This window comes from Porites lutea, chromosome 1 (genome assembly GCF_958299795.1).
Source record: "Porites lutea chromosome 1, jaPorLute2.1, whole genome shotgun sequence".
NCBI lineage: Eukaryota > Metazoa > Cnidaria > Anthozoa > Scleractinia > Poritidae > Porites > Porites lutea.
The window spans coordinates 2,906,843-2,926,162 of NC_133201.1; the positions used below are offsets into that span (position 1 = coordinate 2,906,843).

A 19,320-nucleotide genomic window follows, 5' to 3' on the forward strand; every position below is an offset into this window, starting at 1 on the left:
GTGGGAGAAAAAGGCAAAAAACGGGGTCAAATGGGAAAAATATCAGCGAGCGAAGCGAGGCCAGCGATGTCCTGGGGAGGGGGAAGGGCGGCGCCACCTTTCCTCCTCCTTAGACTACGCCTCTCGGTTCGCTTCGCTCGCCGATTTTGTTCCTTTTCCCCCCAGTTGAGAGCCTGGTCGCAGGTTAGCCTTCCTAAATGATCCAGATAAGAGATCGGCTTTAAAAGTGTAATTGCTTTGCGTGCAAGAGATAAAAAAGTATTTAATATACACCAACGAATTGTTGGCTGTTCAATAAGAAGAGTCTCGTTTTCAATGTGTTTTATTGTTATGAGTCATTTGTAATGATATTACACCCTTATATAAAGCCCCTGCGTATCATTCTGAGATACTGAGTCTCTGCACAATTTGGCTTCGGCCGTAACAATCCCATGTCGCACTTCCAAGGCGCACATTACTATGTCATAGGACTAAAAAAGAAGCAAAGAAACAGTTTGTTTTCACCTCAGCTCTAAGATATTTATTTCATAAAAACACAGTAAAGGGAAATTAAACGTGCATCGTGGTGAAGTTCGCTGACGTTTGGGCCAGTGCTAAAGTAACAGTTTCGATAATAACTTAGTTTCGTTTCATTTATATTGATGACACTAATATTGCTACCTAACTGAATACACTCAACAGCTTAGTATATTTTTAAGAAGTGAAAAGTCCGAGAATCTTTAAACGAGTAGCCATTAAAAGTTAGTAACTGTTTGATAGTAGTCTTGGAATGGAACTGTAATTTTATATATAACACCCATGCACTGTAAGATAGTCTTAAAATAATAAGAACTGAGAGGTTCATCCCAGTTTTGGTCAGATTCTGGCGCTATATTCGTCAAATTCGCCACTTAACAAGGGACCTCTCTTGCCATATATCTCATCGAATTTTTGTCAAAGTCTATAAATTCGCCATTTTTTTTTGTTTCAAATTTACCACTTTCCAAGGGGTCCTCCTTTACGTCTCATCGACTGTTCCACTTATGTCCATAAATGCATGCAATGGCGAAAATGACCAAGAATCGCCAAAGGACTGGCGATTCAAATTGGCCGGATGCCAAAAGTGGCCCCTACAAATTTGATAACTGAAGAGGTCCCTATAACTGTGAGCCAAATGTTTGCCATTTTCGCCATAACGTGCATTGCTGGACATATCTCGAATGTTCGCAAAAACCGATGGCAAATTTTTCGCCATTATACTTGCAGTTTTTGCCACATTCCCCAAGTTATCTTTTCCCTACAATGTTAACAAAAGTTTGTCAAGCTTGCCGTTTTCGTTGTTGGTGCATTTTTGGACATAAGTGCCTGTGGGCTCAGAATTTAGCTACATTAGAACAAGTTTTCTATCTGGTCTGTCTTTTTATTTTCAAACTTGCCACACTATACAAATACAGAAAAAAAAGAAAAAAGATTGAAATCATAATGCATGATTAATAACAATTATTTTGTCCAGGAAACCTAAATAAAACACGTGGCCTAAACAACAGTAGGTTTCCTCATAAACGAGACAAAAAACGTAAGAGTTAGAGTTTAAGATAAGGAACATTTTTTTAGTCATTTTTGAAGAGTGCAAGAGATGGATAGTCAGTAATCTCACTGCTAAGGGCACTAAAAATCGTAGCGCCTTGGAAAGAGACCGAAAATTCTCTTTTATATATTCTACAGTACGGTAAGCTGTCGTGCATATTATGGGAGTTCGCACAAGGCCCCTAAGTGCACTTGAAGTGCACTTGAGTTCAAGTGTACTTGAAAACTTCAGTGTTAACCCACCTGTTATCTTAGAAGTTCTTTGCTAATTACCTTTTACAGCAGCAAACGTACAGAAGAAAAGTAGCAAACGAGCACTCATCACCATTTCTGACTGGGTAATCAGGCGGACACGGCAGACTAAACATAACCGGTTTTGTCCCAGGCACCTGACCACAAACATTTTCTGTTTAGGACAGAAAAACTTACCGTTAAATATTCTTCGAAGTAAAATACTGTTTTATTAACACTATTTCAGCAAATGCAATGGTCTGCTTTTATATCATTCCTCTGGACATACTGAGTGGGTAGGGAGGAGTGGGTTGGGTTCTTGAACGCTTTTTAGTGGGTTGCATGTGGCCCAGCCCAATTATAAAATGAGCTTTCTCCATAGAAGGGATCTCCGTCGAAAAAAAGACAAAATGGCGGATGGACCACCCAGAAGGCATTGCGTATCCTACCCACTGCAATAGGGCTGCTCCCTTGACCTTTCAGTTTGGGATGGGATGGGTCATTTTCAAAGGGAAAAAATTCTGAAAAAAATTCGCTAGACGCCCCTAAGGAAATTTTTTGGGGGGTTTTGATTTTTGCCATCCCTGTCACTTTAACCCCGGAGTACCCTTCTCCCCCTTGATATATCTAACTTGATCTACAAATGCACCTCTGTCACTTATCTCTCTATTTCTAGGGATAGAATAGTTAGGACTAGCTACAAAACTAAGAATAGAAAATATTAGTCCGCAGCAGCCCAATCAGTCGCCTATTAAAGGCGTCTTGTTGTGAAGAATTATGTGAATTAGTATAGGTAGTCCTCCCTAGCTCTGTTATCTTAATTTTTGTATTCAACAATTATTGGATGAGACAGAGTTTGATATGAAGAATTATGGAGATCAAGGAGAGTGTTATCGACCGAGGTGGATAACGTATTTCGTCCGAGAACTGCATATTTTTTCATATGCGAAAGCCGAATTCTCAATGTGATACTTAATACAATAGTATACCGACATTTTTTTTTCTTTATACTGTTGTTAATATATTTTTGAGCAGTGAAAACGCGGTTGATTGACCACCGTATATGTTATTCATACCTGTTCGTTTGGCCTGGGTGAAAGCCACCATGGCAAGTAAGATCATAACGATGGCAGACTTCATTTTCAAATGATTGGCAAGGTGCACGCGTAGTCTAAAATGACTGCAAAATATGTTTAAAAGCTGTAAAAAACAAAACGATATTACTTGTTTGTAAACATTGTGTTTGTTATTTGGAGGCCAGTGAGCATTTGGTTGGCACATTACATCAATAGGTGACGTAACGCGAAATATCGCCATAAAACACTTCATGGAAAGTGCGCACGTATGGTATATTTGCTCACAGGTTTTGAAAAATGAGTACTTAACCAATTAATATTTCATATTTCTATCCACCATATTTTTGTGCCCGATCAGTATGGTTTTAGACCAGGAAAAAATATCACTGGCTGTTAAGTTGACTTAATCGAACAAATTGCCAAAGGCCTTGATAATGGTGAATTTGCTGTAACGCTCTTCTTAGACCTTAGTAAAGCTTTTGACATTGTGAATCATTCCATTCTTTTATCTAAACTGTCCCTCTACGGAATCGTAGGCCTGGAAAATTTATGCAGGGTTCAAATCTCATCTTCAGCATAGAAGGCAAAAAGTTTATGTGAACGGTGTTTTTTCAGATATTCAAGCTATCAAATTAGGAGTACCGCAAGGATCTGTCTAGGCGCAATTCTTTTTATGATCTATATTAATGATTTCAGCAGAGCCACATCCTAGTGGAAACACGACTCATTACCGACAACACTTCACTCACTGCTTGTAGTAAAGACCTCGACAGTCTGATCCATCAGATAAATACTGAAATTCCTAAGTTCCAGTCCACTGCATTGGCGAGCAATAGAACGAAAATATGATTCAATGGTAGAGTCATGGATGTAACCAGAGAAACCATTTAAAAGAGATGTTTGTCTACTCTAACTAAACCTCTCGCAAAAAAATTAGGGACATTTGCCTCTCGGAGAAAGCGTACCAGCACAAAGGAACGAGAAAGAAGTGCAAGAAAACAACTCAAGCTGCCATGATTCAGTGACAGTGGTAGTGTCTAACGGACAAACCACATCGCAAGCCCTGACCGAAGTCGCAAACAGGCGACATTTCTAAGCAAAGTCCCAGTCCACTGCATCACACCTTTTTGCCCGGACGCGCTCGTTTCACTGCCCAACCTTTATCCGCCCTGGCTTTCACGGTTCTGGTGAGACCGATAGTTTAGAGTATGCTCGCTCCGTATCTAATCTGGAAAGGGACGTTTATGTCATGTAATGGAATATGTGCAGGTGAGCCTTCTTGACTAATTTGTGACAGTGAAAAACAGTTCACGGAAATATTAGCCGTGTTAAAATTGGATTCCTTACAACTAAGAGGTCAATATCTAAACTCGGTCCAAATGTACAATAATAGCCTCATCTTATTGTATTTATGATTATTACATCCTAAGTTAGGTTTTACAGTGTGCATGTACAAGTTTTACGTAAATGAAAGGAGAGTAGCTCTAGAATGGGAGTTAAGTTTGTGCCTTCCACAACGCCGCTGCAAGTTAAGAAAAAAATTATAGTGCCGGATTTCAAAATGTGCAACACTGCTGTCATGACGGATGTGCTGTCGAAACGTGTCTGCAAAATTAACGAAAGTCTTTTTGTTTCTGCTATTTTGACCTTATCGATTACTTTTTCTTCCTCTTCTTTCTCTTCTTCTCTTATAATGCCTTCTAATCGGTAGTTTAAATCTAAAACTTACCTGGTGAATTCTTATTCAACGAATCCTTGAACAAAGCAGACTACACAAAAATAAGCGAATGATACCGTTTTAAGGTGTCTCTGGGTTGAAACTGGACACGTTTCTGACAGATAAACCATTGATGTTGATTCAGTGACAGGCATTGAGAATAATGGTCTTTGGAAAAAGATAACCACGTTCGATGATATTGTTGTGAAATATTTTGAAAGTTTTGCTTGTCATTATCAGAAGTATTTTGAAAGTGGTTTTTAACATCTGCCTCAACTTTCGTTTTTGTTTCATTACGTGGGTCAAAATTTTCTTGATTTTGTCCTGTTTCTCCACATAGGTATTTTCCTGTTTTGATCTTTCGTTTTACTTCAGTACTTGAATTCTTGCTTTGGAAATTCTTCGCTTGCCGTTGTCAAGATGTTAATTTTTCATAAGTGGTCGGGTTTGTCATGACGAGCTTTGCAGCGAGATAACATTTTATGCAAATTAGCTGGAAAATGTTTTTCGTAAAATTCGTAAAAGTAGCCCCTTATCCTCTAATTTAACATAACCAAATTTAACAAACGCGCTAACTACTGTATGGTTCTGTATCAGTATGTAAAGTCTTGATTTTGTCCTGTTTCTCCACATAGGTATTTTCCTGTTTTGATCTTTTGTTTTACTTGTACTTGAATTTTTGCTTAGGAAATTCTTCGCTTGCCGTTGTCAGATGTTTTCATAAGTGGTCGGGTTTGTCGAGTCTATCTTTTTGTCGAGGTTCGAGGGTACCATGTCGAGGGTAATTTTTTTTTTTTATATACATATAAATGTGGTGTTGTTGTTTAATTGAAATAGTACGTGGACATTCGAATTCGCTTAAAAGCAAAGAACCTTAGCAAAGAACCTTCTCCCTTCCTGTGAAGCTTTTTTGGGGGGGCTTATAGTCGGAGGGGCTTATCTACGGAGGGAAATTTGCGTTTCAAAATCGAATGGGCTAGCCTTTTATTTGGAAGTAAATTTACCGTTTTTGCTCTGCTATACTTTGTATTTGAGGGCAATTTTCCAAGTACAAGCCCCCGGGGGCTTATATTTGGAGGGGCGATTTAACGGAGGGTTTTTTGCGTTACCGGTTTGGGGGGATTATATTTGGAGGGGCTTATACATAGAGGGGCTTATTTTCGGAATTTTAAGGTAGTTTTTATTCCCACGGTCAGCTACCCAAACATGTCCAGCTTTGGCTATAAAAACCGTCAGTAAACGTTACTATTTTACTTGTTAGTAGCAAGAAGCGTAAGAAGAGATTGACAGGCATAATGAGCATAAGGGTCTTTAAAAAGAGAATCACGTTCGATGATATTGTTGTGAAGTATTTTGAAAGTTACGTTATAACATAGCTCGCGTGCTTGCCCTATATACTATTTAGCTGCTATGAACAAAATCTTTATTTACGCACTTTATTTTCATGATGACGTGTTCAGCTGGGTTTTTCGTCTCTTTATCCTAAGTACATTTGGGTCTCGGAACCCGGTTGGTATAGCGACTTTATCCGCCCTGGCTTTCACGGTTCTGGTGAGACCGATAGTTTAGAGTATGCTCGCTTCGTATCTAATCTGGTAAAGGACGTTTATGTCATGCAATGGAATATGTGCAGGTGAGTCTTCGCGACTAATTTGTGACAGTGAAAAATACTGCACGGAGTTAGCGGAGTTAAAATCGGATTCCTTACAACTAAGAGGTCAATATCTAAGCTCGGTCCAAATGTACAATAATAGCCTCATCTTATTGTATTTATGATTATTACATCCTAAGTAAGGTTTTACAGTGTCCATGTACAAGTTTTACGTAAATGAAAGGAGAGTAGCCCTAGAATGGGAGTTAAGTTTGTCCCCTCTACAAACCCGCCGCAAGTTAAAAAATTTTTACAGTGCCGGATTTCAAAATGTGCAACACTGCTGTCATGACGGATGTGCTGTCGAAACGTGTCTGCAAAATTAACGAAAGTCTTTTTGTTTCTGCTATCTTGACCTTATCGATTACTTTTTCTTCTTCTTTCTCTTCTTCTTCTATAATGCCTTCTAATCGGTAGTTTAAATCTAAAACTTACCTGACGAACTGTTATTCAACGAATCCTTGAACGAAGCAGACTGCACAAAAATAAGCGAATGATGACTTTTTAAGGTGTCTCTGGGTTGAAACTGGACACGTTTCTGACAGATAAACCATTGATGTTGATTCAGTGACAGGCATTGAGAATAATGGTCTTTGGAAAAAGAGAACCACGTTCGATGATATTGTTGTGAAATATTTTGAAAGTTTTGCTTGCCATTATCAGAAGTATTTTCAAAGTGGTTTTTAAGATCTGTCTCAACTTTCGTTTTTGTTTCATTACGTGGGTCAAAGTTAGTCGTGATTTTGTCCTGTTTCTCCACATAGGTATTTTCCTGTTTTGATCTTTCGTTTTACTTCAGTACTTGAATTTTTTGCTTAGGAAATTCTTCGCTTGCCGTTGTCAGATGTTAATTTTTCATAGTGGTCGTCATGACGAGCTTTGAAGCGCGAAAACATTTTATGCAAATTAGCTGGAAAACGTTTTTCGTAAAATTCGTAAAAGTAGCCCCTTATCCTCTAATTTAACATAACCAAATTTAACAAACGCGCTAACTACTGTATGGTTCTGTATCAGTATGTAAAGTCTTGATTTTGTCCTGTTTCTCCACATAGGTATTTTCCAGTTTTGATCTTTTATTAATAACTTGTACTTGAATTTTTGCTTGGGAAATTCTTCGCTTGCCGTTGTGAGACGTTAATTTTTCATAAGTGGTGGTGGGTTTGTGATGTTAGAGCTGACTTTGGTTCATTGGTCTCGTTGAAGTTTCTGTTTGGGTTTGTTAACTAAGTTTTAGTTTTTACAACTGCCATTGTTTGTAGCTTCTTGCCGATCGCAACCATGTAGCTTCAGTAATACCAAAACATTACCCATACCGAGTTGACCTATAGTTTTTATTTGTCCAGCTTTGGCTATAAAAACCGTCAGTAAACGTTACTATTGTACTTGTTAGTTGGAAGAAGCGTAATATATAGATCTAGCCAGGGCTAAAAGTGGAGCTCTCGATAATATTTAAAGTTTGTTCAAACAAAATGTAAAATCGTGTAATGTTAAGCGGCGAAGGCAACGCCGAACAACGGTGAAAAACAACAATAGGTATAATTAGCAAAGAAGCAACTTTGCTCGTGCAGCACACTTTTTTGTACATTTCTTTGCCGTTGTTTGCACGACTACAACGTGAAACTTCCAAAAACGTCTTAGTTACACGTTTTTTGGAGGAACTGTCGTACGTGTTCTTCGTTCCCTTTTTCTCATTGTCGCTCATTTTTACCTTGCATTGGTGGCCGCTAGCATTTCTCATTTAGTCACCGCCGCTACAAAATTTTCATTTTTGTTTTCCGACAAAAAACTGTCTCCTTTGTATTTTTTGTCTGTCTCTCTAGATTTCTGTCGCCCTTTTTCTCGTTGAGCTTCGCTGGCCTGCTGCCTCTTTTTCTCTGTCTTTCTCTTGCTCTATATTCCAAATTTGTGGACATGAAAATTAATCTAAGCTTAAGACTGGGTGAGTCCATGGGTGCATCAGGCATGTGTGCTACACATGCTATCTCTCTGATTTCAATGAAACTTGGCCAGTTTAAAGGGTCTACCCCAAAACTCAAAATGACAAACTGGTTCATAGTTTGGATCTTTATCGGGGGAGATAGCCCACCCAACTGGTTTAATCAGATTTTTTACCAATAAAAGTGCATTAATAACAGGCAAAAGTAGGAAGCTCTCAGGACAACTGTTTTTAACCTTTTTCCGTGAGGGTTTGTATATATGTTGATACTACTTGAACTTCTTTGACAAATGCAAGGATTTAAGTTTCAGTCAATTTGATTGGCAGCTTGTCAATCGCTGGCCTTGAATATGGGACCACCTTTTTAGCCATTCAAATATTTGCTGATTTGATGAGAAAAACCTTTCCAGCATTTTTGGTATTTCGCTTCTAGCCACTCAAACCAACAGCAAAAGCGGTGAAGATGTTTCCAGGTTTCGCAAAAAATTAGAGCCTGAATCGTTGAAAAGTCTGCCTTAAAGACTGAACATTCAGCTCAAAAAAGACCACAAATTGGTCTGTGTCGGGAAATATCCAATTTGAATAAAGTGTCCCCCGTTTTTAACGCTTGTTTATCCTTTACAAAACAAGTTAATTATAAAGTAAGCTCAATAGCGCCGGAAAAATTATCCACTTTTGTCATCGCCGAACAATCCGACTGAAGCAGGACAATATTACTCTAGCTTGCAACAACAAGACAAACAAGACGCTGTGGGAGCGTATATTTGGTATATTTGGGCGTTGTCGTACTACGCGTAGGATACTTTGAACATGCCTTATTGCAGCTAAACAACTGTCATCATATCTTACCAGAGAAGATAAATCCTTTACTCCACTGGTTTGCTAAACCACACAGCTTACACAGTATGTCCCAATCCACAACAAAAAATCCTGTCATTTCATGACAATGTTTGAAAATATGCACATCTTCAATGCCGACATGCTTGAAGCCAAATTGCAACATAGGACATAAGTGGTTACAACCCAGAGAATAAAGTTTATCTCAGCTCCACTGACACTGACACTTTGAGGAAGATTGACTGACAGATGTGTTTTCACCCCCATCACATTGTACAGGGTATTGCGGTTACTAACAAGGGCAAATAAAGTTTCTTAAGTCCAGTATCCACAAGGATTAATAAGAGAGTAACACACGCACATTGCATAAACTGCTATAGGGCAGCACTGTTTACAGGAACATTGGTAACTATTAACATTTGATATACTACAATGTTCAACATTGCTTGAGAAAAGATGAGGCTCAAAGGTGGCAATATGTACACCTTTAAGTTCATAGACATCCTCATTCCTATGTAGAGTCTGAAAATATTGTACTAATTTATGCATGGATGGTATTTCCAACAATACACATGTCCCTTCACTATGACTGTTATGATACATATCTCTAGCATGAGAATCAAATACTTTATATTCCCCAGTCTCAATGCAGTAGATACCAACACCAATAATTGCTGAAACATAAACATATTTTCAGCGAATCCAAACCATACTCCACGACTTCTTACGAACACATGAGTATTTTAACTTTAGACTTTAAGACTCGTTACCATTGCTTCTGTTTAGTTTCCATTGATCGTTAACGAATAAATAAGCAAATTTTCGTTCTCAGTTCTACAGAAAGAATTTTCTTTCAAACTAGACGATTGTGGCGTGTTTGTAACCAGCCAATAGAATCGTTTGTTTCTACGCCTTGAGCAACTCTTACGCATCTTTTTCGTGCCCTCCAAATTTCCCGCGTGCATCCATAACTCCATATAGGCAAGCTAAGCACGAACAAATTCTTAATTATCATAACTTTCAAAACACTTCACAACAATATCATCGCGGAACGTGATTCTCTTTCCAAAGTCCATTATGCTAATTATGCCTGTCAATCTCTCATTACGCTTCTCTTCAAGTAAAGTAGTAACATTTACCGACGGTTTTTATAGCCAAAGCTGGACATGTAGCTGACCGTGGGAATAAAAACTAGGTCAACTCGGTATGGGTAATGTTTTGGTATTACTGAAGCTACATGGGTTCGATCGGCAAGAAGCTACAAACAATTGCAGTTGTAAAAACTAAAACGCTGGTTAGTTAACAAACCCAAACAGGAACTTCAACGTGACCAATGAACCAAAGTCAGCTCTAACATCACAAACCCGACCACTTATGAAAAATTAACATCTGACAACGGCAAGCAAAGAATTTCCCGAGCAAGAATTTAAGTACAAGTTATTAACAAAAGATCAAAACAGGAAAATACCTATGTGGAGAAACAGGACAAAACCAAGACTTTACATACTGATACAGGACCATACAGTAGTTAGCGAGTTTGTTAAATTTGGTTATGTTATATTAGAGTATAGGGAGCTACTTTTACGAATTTTACGAAAAACATTTTCCTGGCCTTTCAGGAACAGGGGCACCCAACGTCAATTTTCGGAAAGTTTCTTTTCGAAAGACGATTTGAGATCTAGACTATTCGGAACATTTGTTGTAAAATTTCTTGCTTGCCTGCCTCTCCTAGGATTTTCGAACATCTAAAAAATGGTATAATTGCCCATTTTCAACGGACTTATACCCTTAAAAAGTCGCCTAGAATTTTCGGAGCATTAGGCGTCAAGTTTACGGCCAACGGCTGCTTGCGGTTTAACGTCGATTATCGATCCTACAATGATAAACAACTACGGTTTTCACTCATGTCAGTTTTCAACGAATTAATTAAAACGCCTCTCTTGAGATTCTCGATGAAAACGGCAAACGCCATAACATTAAATCGCTCGAAAATTGGTCACGTGTCATGTCTGCATAGTTTGCTGTAAACGCGTTGCAAATTTTACTGCGTCAAGAATTCAAATTTACTCGTAAGAGTTGTAAAAGCTGGTTTTCCTTAGCTTGGGACCAGGCTCCGCTGTGGGAGAAAAAGGCAAAAAACGGGGTCAAATGGGACAAAATATCAGCGAGCGAAGCGAGCCCAGCGGTGGCCTGGGGAGGGGGAAGGGCGGCGCCACCTTTTCTCCTCCTTAGACTACACCTCTCGGTTCGCTTCGCTCGCCGATTTTGTTCCTTTTCCTCCCAGTGGAGAGCCTGGTCGCAGGTTAGCCTTCCTAAATGATCCAGATAAGAGATCTGCTTTAAAAGTGTAATTGTCTTGAGTGCAAGAGATAAAAAAGTATTTAATATACACCAACAAATTGTTGGCTGTTCAATAAAAAGAGTCTCGTTTTCAATGCGTTTTATTGTTATGAGTCATTTTTAATGATATTACACCTTTCTATAAAGCCCCTGCGTATCATCCTGAGATACTGAGTCTCTACACAATTTGGCTTCGGCCGTAACAATCCCATGTCGCACTTCCAAGACGCACATTATTCTGTCATAGGACTGAAAAAGAAGCAAAGAAACAAAATTGTTTTCACCTCATAGCTCTAAGACATTTCTTTCCAAAGAGGTAAGGGAGACTAAACGTGCTTTGTAGGTACAGTTCGCTGACGTTTGGACTAGTGCTAAAGTAGCAGTTTCACTCAGTGATATTAACTTCGTTTCCTTTATCGAGACTGATGAGATCAATGCTACTTAACTGAAAACACTGAACAGATTCCGCCGCCATATTCGTCAACTTCACCACTTACCACGGGACTATCTTGCTATCTCATCGAATTTTTGGCCAAACTCTTCGCGGATTTTTGCCAAATTCGCCATTACTATTTTCGCCAATTTCGCCATTGTTTTCAAATTTGCCACTTCTGAAGGGGTCCTTCTTGACATTTCATCGAATACTCAAAAAACCGATGGCGAATTTTTGCCATGTTTGCATTTCGCCACATTCTCCTAGTTATTATTTTTTCCTCATATTGTTGACAAAATTTTGTCAAATTTGTCATTTTCGTTGTTGTGTGAATTTCTGGACATAGGTGCCTGTGGGCTCAGAATTTAGCTACATTAGAACAAGTTGTCTATCTGTTCTGTCTTTTATTTTCAAATTTGCCACACTATACAAATCCATTAAATACGAGAAAAAAGATTGAAATAAATAAATTATTATGCCCAGGAAACCCAAATAAAACACTGGGCCTACACAACATTGATAACGAACTTTTTTTTAGTCACTTTTGAAGAATACATTAAATGCATTAAAAATGTTAGGGCCTTGGAAAGAGACCGAAAACTGTCTTTATTTATTCTACAGTGCGGTAAGCTGTCATACAAATTAGGCCGGTTCCCACTAGGCCGCTAAGTGCACTTGAAAAGTCTATTATGAACCCACCTATTATCTTAGAAATTCTGTGCTAATTACCTTTCACAGCAGCAGATGTGCAGACGATCAGTAGCAAACAAGCACTCGTCACCGTCACGGACGGGGAATCCAGGCGGACACTCCTCATAGAATTCAACGGGTATCGTCCCAGGCACATCACCACAAAACTTTGCTGTTTAGGACAGGCAAACTTACTTTAAAAGTTCTTCGAAGTAAAATACTGTTTTATTAACATTATTTCAACAAATGAACTGGTCTGGTGAATGAACTTTGATATCATTTCTCTTGACATACTAAGTGGATAGGGAAGAGTGGGTTGGGTTCTCGAATGCTTTTTATTGGCCTGCCTGTGGCACAGCCTAATACTAAATGAGCTTTCTCCGTCGAAAACAGACAAAATGGTAGATAGACCACCCAGAAGGTATTGCGCGTGGTAATTCCGGCAATAGAGCCGCTCATTTAACTTTTCTCGAGATGGGATGGGTCATTTTCTAAAGGCTGCTTTTCACTAGCGGCGGAGTCGGAGTCGGAGTCGTAGTCGTAAGCGGAGTCGTAAGAGCGCTTATGACCTAGTGAAAATCAAAAATCGGAGTCGTAAGCGGAGTCATTAGCGCGACGGAATCGGCGTCAGAAGAATCAGAACGTTTCCATTTCTTCCGACTCCGCTTACGACCGCTTCGCTTACGTTCCGCTTATGATCTAGTGAAAACCAGATTGTCGGAGTCGGACGAAGAAGCGGAAGGATAAACCAATCACAATGCTCGTTCCCACGCTTTGTGATTGGTTAAGTGTTTCTGCATCTGCTGACGACTCGGACAATCTGGTTTTCGCTAGATCATAAGCGGAACGTAAGCGACGGAGTCGTAAACGGAATCGGAACGCTGTTTTCACTAGATCATAAGCTCTACGCTTCTGATTATGACTCCGACTCCGACTCCGACTCCGTCGCAGTGAAAACCAGCCTTAAGGGAGTAAATTCTGAAAAAAATCGCTAGACATCCGTGGACATTTGTTTTGGTTTTGATTTTTCCCCATTTCGATCATCTCCGGAGTACCCCCTCCCCCTTGGTATATCTAAATTGATCTACAAATGCACCTCTATCACTCATCTCTTTATTTCTGGGGATAGGAGTGGTTAGGACTAGCTACAAAACTAAGAATAGAAAATATTAGCCCGTTGCGTCCCAATACGGCGCCAATTATAGACCTTATTGTGAAGAATTATTTGAATTAGTATAGGTAGTCCTAGTTACCTCTATTACCTAATTTTTGTATTCAACAACTATTGGATGAGAGTGAGTATGATATGAAGAATTATGGAGATCAAGGAGAGTATTCTTGACCGAGGTGGATAACGTATTTCGTCCGAGATCTGCATAATTTTTCATATGCGAAAGCCGAATTCTCAATGTGATACTTAATGCAAAAGTATACCCATATTTTTTTTCTTGGTACTGTTGTAAATATATTTTTGAGCCGTGAAAACGCGATTGATACAACCGTATATGTTATTCCCTTGCGCGCTTTTGATCATATTTGCATGGAAAAGGCGCGTTTTAAATTTTTAATTATTATTATTATTATTATTATTATTCATACCTGCTTTGTTGGCCTGCGTCACAGCCACCAGGGCAAGTAAGACCATAATGATGGCAGACTTCATTTTGAAATGACTGACAAGGTGCATGCGTAGTCTACTCTGACTGCAGAAATATGTTTGGAAGCTGTAAAAAATACACGGATATTTCTTTTTTGTAAAAATTGTGTTTGTTATTCAAACTTGCCAACCACTGATACAAAAAGAACCCATTGTTTGAAGAACCAATGAGCGTTTGTTTGGTACATTAATATCAATAGGTGACGTAACGCGAAATATCGCCATAAAACTCTTCACGGAAAGTGCGCGCCCATGTTATATTTGTCACAAGTTTTTGACGTATAAAAAATTTAATCTTCGTGTAGTCGAAACCCATGTTTTCTATAGCCTATGTTTCCACAGACATTTAAAAAGGATTTTATATAAGAGAGGATGAAAAAACCCTTCCCCGGCTAGCAGTAAAATAAAACGCCGCCCAACTCCCGCAACCAGCACAACGCCCAGAACCAGACTCACTGACCTACATAGCTCAGACAACTTCCACAAGCAATATTACAATCACACAACTCCCACATGTCAAGTATGACAAGTCCCACCTGGACCCGTAAAAAATCCCCGCACCGCCCACAACCTGCTCAACCATCACAACCATGTCACAACCAGCACAAGGGTATATTTCTTGTTGTAAAGCCCAGAAATAAACTTTCCTGCGCTTTGCTCCGAGTCCCGAGGCGCGGGTTTCGAAGAAAACTACGTTGGGTTACCAAGACTAATAACAAACGCCGATCGACATGATCGAGTTATAAACTGCAAAACAAACTAGTTGGCTTTTCGACAAGCACTATAAGAGGAGAATATCACAAATAAATCTTCCAAATCTTGGATAACGTCTGGCTTAAAAACGTCAATGAAAACGCGTGATAAGTTTTATAAAAAATGTGGCTCTTAAAGCATTATTTAACATGGTATAACAAATACAAATTGTATCGGAACAAAATAGTTTCTATAAAAAAGCAACTTCCCTGCCTAAATCCAACCGTCACTATAAATCATATTTAACTCAGTATAAGAACAAGTTTAAATTCACTCAAATCAGTAAAGTTGAGGTGTTTCTGTTACTAGGAAACCTCGACGGAAAAAAATTGTTTGGTACAGATAAGGTCCATCCTTTTCTGTTATTTGAGTAGGAGCTTTAGAAATTGTCAAGCCTTTAACACATATAATAAATCTATCATTAATTCAGGGAAGGTTTCCTGATAGCCTTAAGATTACAGAGGTTGTGTCAGTCTTTAAAGAGGGCTCTCACATGCTTTGCACTAATTATCGTCCAACCTCAGTGCTCCCTACATTGAGTAAAATTTTTGAAAAATGAGTACTTAACAAATTAATATTTCATATTTCTATCCACGATGTTTTTGTGCCCAGTCAGTATGGTTTTTGGACCAGGAAAAAATACCACTGGCTGTTTAGTTGACTTAATTGAACAAATTGCCAAAAGCCTTGATAATGGTGAATTTGCTGTAACGCTCTTCTTAGACCCTAGTAAAATTTTTGATACCATAAATCATTCCATTCTTTTATCTAAACTGTCCCTCTACGGAATCGTAGGCCTGGAAAATTTGTGCCGGGTTCAAATCTTAGCTTTAGCATAGAAGGAAAAAGTTTATGTGGACAGTGTTTTTTCAGATATTCAAGCTATCAAATTAGGAGTACCGCAAGGATCTGTCTAGGCTCAATTCTTTTTATGATCTATATTAATGATTTCAGCAGAGCCACATCCTACTGGAAACACGACTCATTACCGACAACACTTCACTCACTGCTTTTAGTAAAGACCTCGACAGTCTGATCCATCAGATCAATACTGAAATTCCTAAGTTCCAGTCCACTGCATTGGCGAGCAATAGAACGAAAATATGATTCAATGGTAGAGTCATGGAAGTAACCAGAGAAACCATTTGAAAGAGATGTTTGTCTACTCCAACTAAACCAGTCGCAAAAAAATTAGGAACATTTGCCTCTCGAAGAAAGGGTACCAGCACAAAGGAACGAGGAAGAAGTGCAAGAAAACAACTCAAGGCGCCATGATTCAGTAACAGTGGCAGTGTCTAACGGACAAACCACATCTCAAGCCCCTGACGGAAGTCGAAAACAGGCGACATTTCTAAGCAGAGTCCCAGTCCACTGCATCACACCTTTTTGCCCGGACGCGCTCGTTTACCAACCAACCTTTATCCGCCCTGGCTTTCACGGTTCTGGTGAGACCGATAGTTTAGAGTATGCTCTCTCCGTATCTAATCTGGTAAAGGACGTTTATATCATGTAATGGAATATGTGCGGGTGAGCCTTCGCGACTAATTTGTGACAGTGAAAAACAGTTCACGGAAATATTAGCGGAGTTAAAATTGGATTCCTGATAACTAAGAGCTCAATATCCAAGCTCGGTCCAAATGTACAATAATAGCCTCATCTTATAGTTGTATTTATGATTATTACATCCTAACTAAGGTTTTACCGTGTGCATCTACAAGTTTTACGTAAATGAAAGGAGAGTAGCCCTAGAATGGGAGTGAAGTTTGTCCCTTCTACAACCCCGCCGCAAGTTAAAAAATTGTTATAGTGCCGGATTTCAAAATGTGCAACACTGCTGTCATGACGGATGTGCTGTCGAAACGTGTCTGCAAAATTAACGAAAGTCTTTTTGTTTCTGCTATTTTGACCTTATCGATTACTTTTTCTTCTTCTTCTTTCTCTTCTTCTTCTATAATGCCTTCTAATCGGTGGTTTAAATCTAAAACTTACCTGGTGAATTCTTATTCAACGAATCCTTAGACGAAGCAGACTACACAGAAATAAGCGAATGATACCGTTTTAAGGTGTCTCTGGGTTGAAACTGGACACGTTTCTGACAGATAAACCATTGATGTTGATTCAGTGACAGGCATTGAGAATAATGGTCTTTGGAAAAAGAGAATCACGTTCGATGATATTGTTCTGAAATATTTTGAAAGTTTTGCTTGCCATTGTCAGAAGTATTTTCAAAGTGGTTTTTAAGATCTGTCTCAACTTTCGTTTTTGTTTCATTACGTGGGTCAAAGTTAGTCTTGATTTTGTCCTGTTTCTCCACATAGGTATTTTCCTGTTTTGATCTTTTGTTTTACTTCAGTACTTGAATTTTTGCTTAGGAAATTCTTCGCTTGCCGTTGTCAAGATGTTAACTTTTCATAAGTGGTCGGGTTTGTCATGACGAGCTTTGAAGCGAGATAACATTTTATGCAAATTAGCTGGAAAATGTTTTTCGTAAAATTCGTAAAAGTAGCCCCTTATACTGTAATTTAACATAACCAAATTTAACAAACGCGCTAACTACTGTATGGCTCTGTATCAGTATGTAAAGTCTTGATTTTGTCCTGTTTCTCCACATAGGTATTTTCCTGTTATGATCTTTTGCTTTACTTGTACTTGAATTTTTGCTTAGGAAATTCTTCGCTTGCCGCTGTCAGATGTTTTCATAAGTGGTCGGGTTTGTCGAGTCTATCTTTTTGTCGAGGTTCGAGGGTACCATGTCGAGGGTAAGTTTTTTTATATATATATATATATATATATATATATATAAATGTGGTGTTGTTGTTTAATTGAACTAGTACGTGGACATTCGAATTCGCTTAAAAGCAAAGAACCTTTGCAAAAAACCTTCTCCCTTCCTGTGAAGCTTTTTTTTGGAGGGGCTTATCTACGGAGGGAAATTTGCGTTTCAAAATCGAATGGGCTAGCCTTTTATTTGGAAGTAAATTTACCGTTTTTGCTCTGTTTTACTTTGTATTTGAGGGCAATTTTCAAAGTACAAGCCCCCAGGGGGCTTATATTTGGAGGGGCGATTTAACGGAGGGTTTTTTGCGTTACCGGTTTGGGGGGGTTATATTTGGAGCGGCTTATACATGGAGGGGCGTATTTTCGGTATTTTACAGTAGTTTTTATTCCCACGGTCAGCTACCCAAACATGTCCAGCTTTGGCTATAAAAACCGTCAGTAAACGTTACTATTTTACTTGTTAGTAGCAAGAAGCGTAAGAAGAGATTGACAGGCATAATGAGCATAAGGGTCTTTAAAAAGAGAATCACGTTCGATGATATTGTTGTGAAGTATTTTGAAAGTTACGTTATAACATAGCGCGCGTGCTTGCCCTATATACTATTTAGCTGCTATGAACAAAATCTTTATTTACGCACTTTATTTTCATGATGACGTGTTCAGCTGGGTTTTTCGTCTCTTTATCCTAAGTCACGGCATTTGGGTCTCGGAACCCGGTTGGTATAGCGACTTTATCCGCCCTGGCTTTCACGGTTCTGGTGAGACCGATAGTTTAGAGTATGCCAGCTCCGTATCTAATCTGGTAAGGGACGTTTATGTCATGTAATGGAACATGTGCAGGTGAGTCTTCGCGACTAATTTGTGACAGTGAAAAACAGTGCACGGAAATATTAGCGGAGTTAAAATCAGATTCCTTACAACTAAGAGGTTAATATCTAAGCTCAGTCCAAATGTACAATAATAGCCTCATCTTATTGTATTTATGATTATTACATCCTAAGTAAGGTTTTGCAGTGTGCATGTACAAGTTTTACGTAAATGAAAGGAGAGTAGCCCTAGAATGGGAGTGAAGTTTGTCCCTTCCACAACCCCGCCGCTAGTTAAAAAAATTTATAGTGCCGGATTTCAAAATGTGAAACACTGCTGTCATGACAGATGTGCTGTCGAAACGTGTCTGCAAAATTAACGAAAGTCTTTTCGTTTCTGCTATCTTGACCTTAAGGATTACTTTTTCTTCTTCTTCTTCTTCTTTCTTCTATAATGCCTTGTAATCGGTAGTTTAAATCTAAAACTTACCTGATGAACTCTTATTCAACGGATCCTTGGACGAAGCAGACTACACGAAAATAAGCGAATGATGACTTTTTAAGGTGTCTCTGGGTTGAAACTGGACACGTTTCTGATAGATAAACCATTGATGTTGATTGACAGGCATTGAGAATAATGGTCTTTGGAAAAAGAGAATCACGTTCGATGATATTGTTCTGAAATATTTTGAAAGTTTTGCTTGCCATCATCAGAAGTATTTTCAAAGGGGTGTTTAATGTCTCAACTTTCGTTTTTGTTTCATTACGTGGGTCAAAGTTGGTCTTGACTTTGTCCTGTTTCTCCACATAGGTATTTTCCTGTTTTGATCTTTTTTTTTACTTCAGTGC

The 19,320-nt window shown here is 38.8% G+C and overlaps 1 long non-coding RNA gene across 1 annotated transcript; it reads right to left on the reverse strand.

Annotated features, from left to right (window-relative positions):
• Positions 1-11,444: 11,444 nt before the first annotated feature.
• LOC140933957 (uncharacterized) lies at positions 11,445-19,012 on the reverse strand. The gene is made up of 4 exons (XR_012165093.1): positions 18,962-19,012; positions 14,077-14,201; positions 12,517-12,649; positions 11,445-11,603 (listed from the first exon to the last, which is right to left on the reverse strand). It is a non-coding gene; the product is annotated as an uncharacterized lncRNA (long non-coding RNA).
• Between the last annotated feature and the right edge of the window lie 308 nt (positions 19,013-19,320).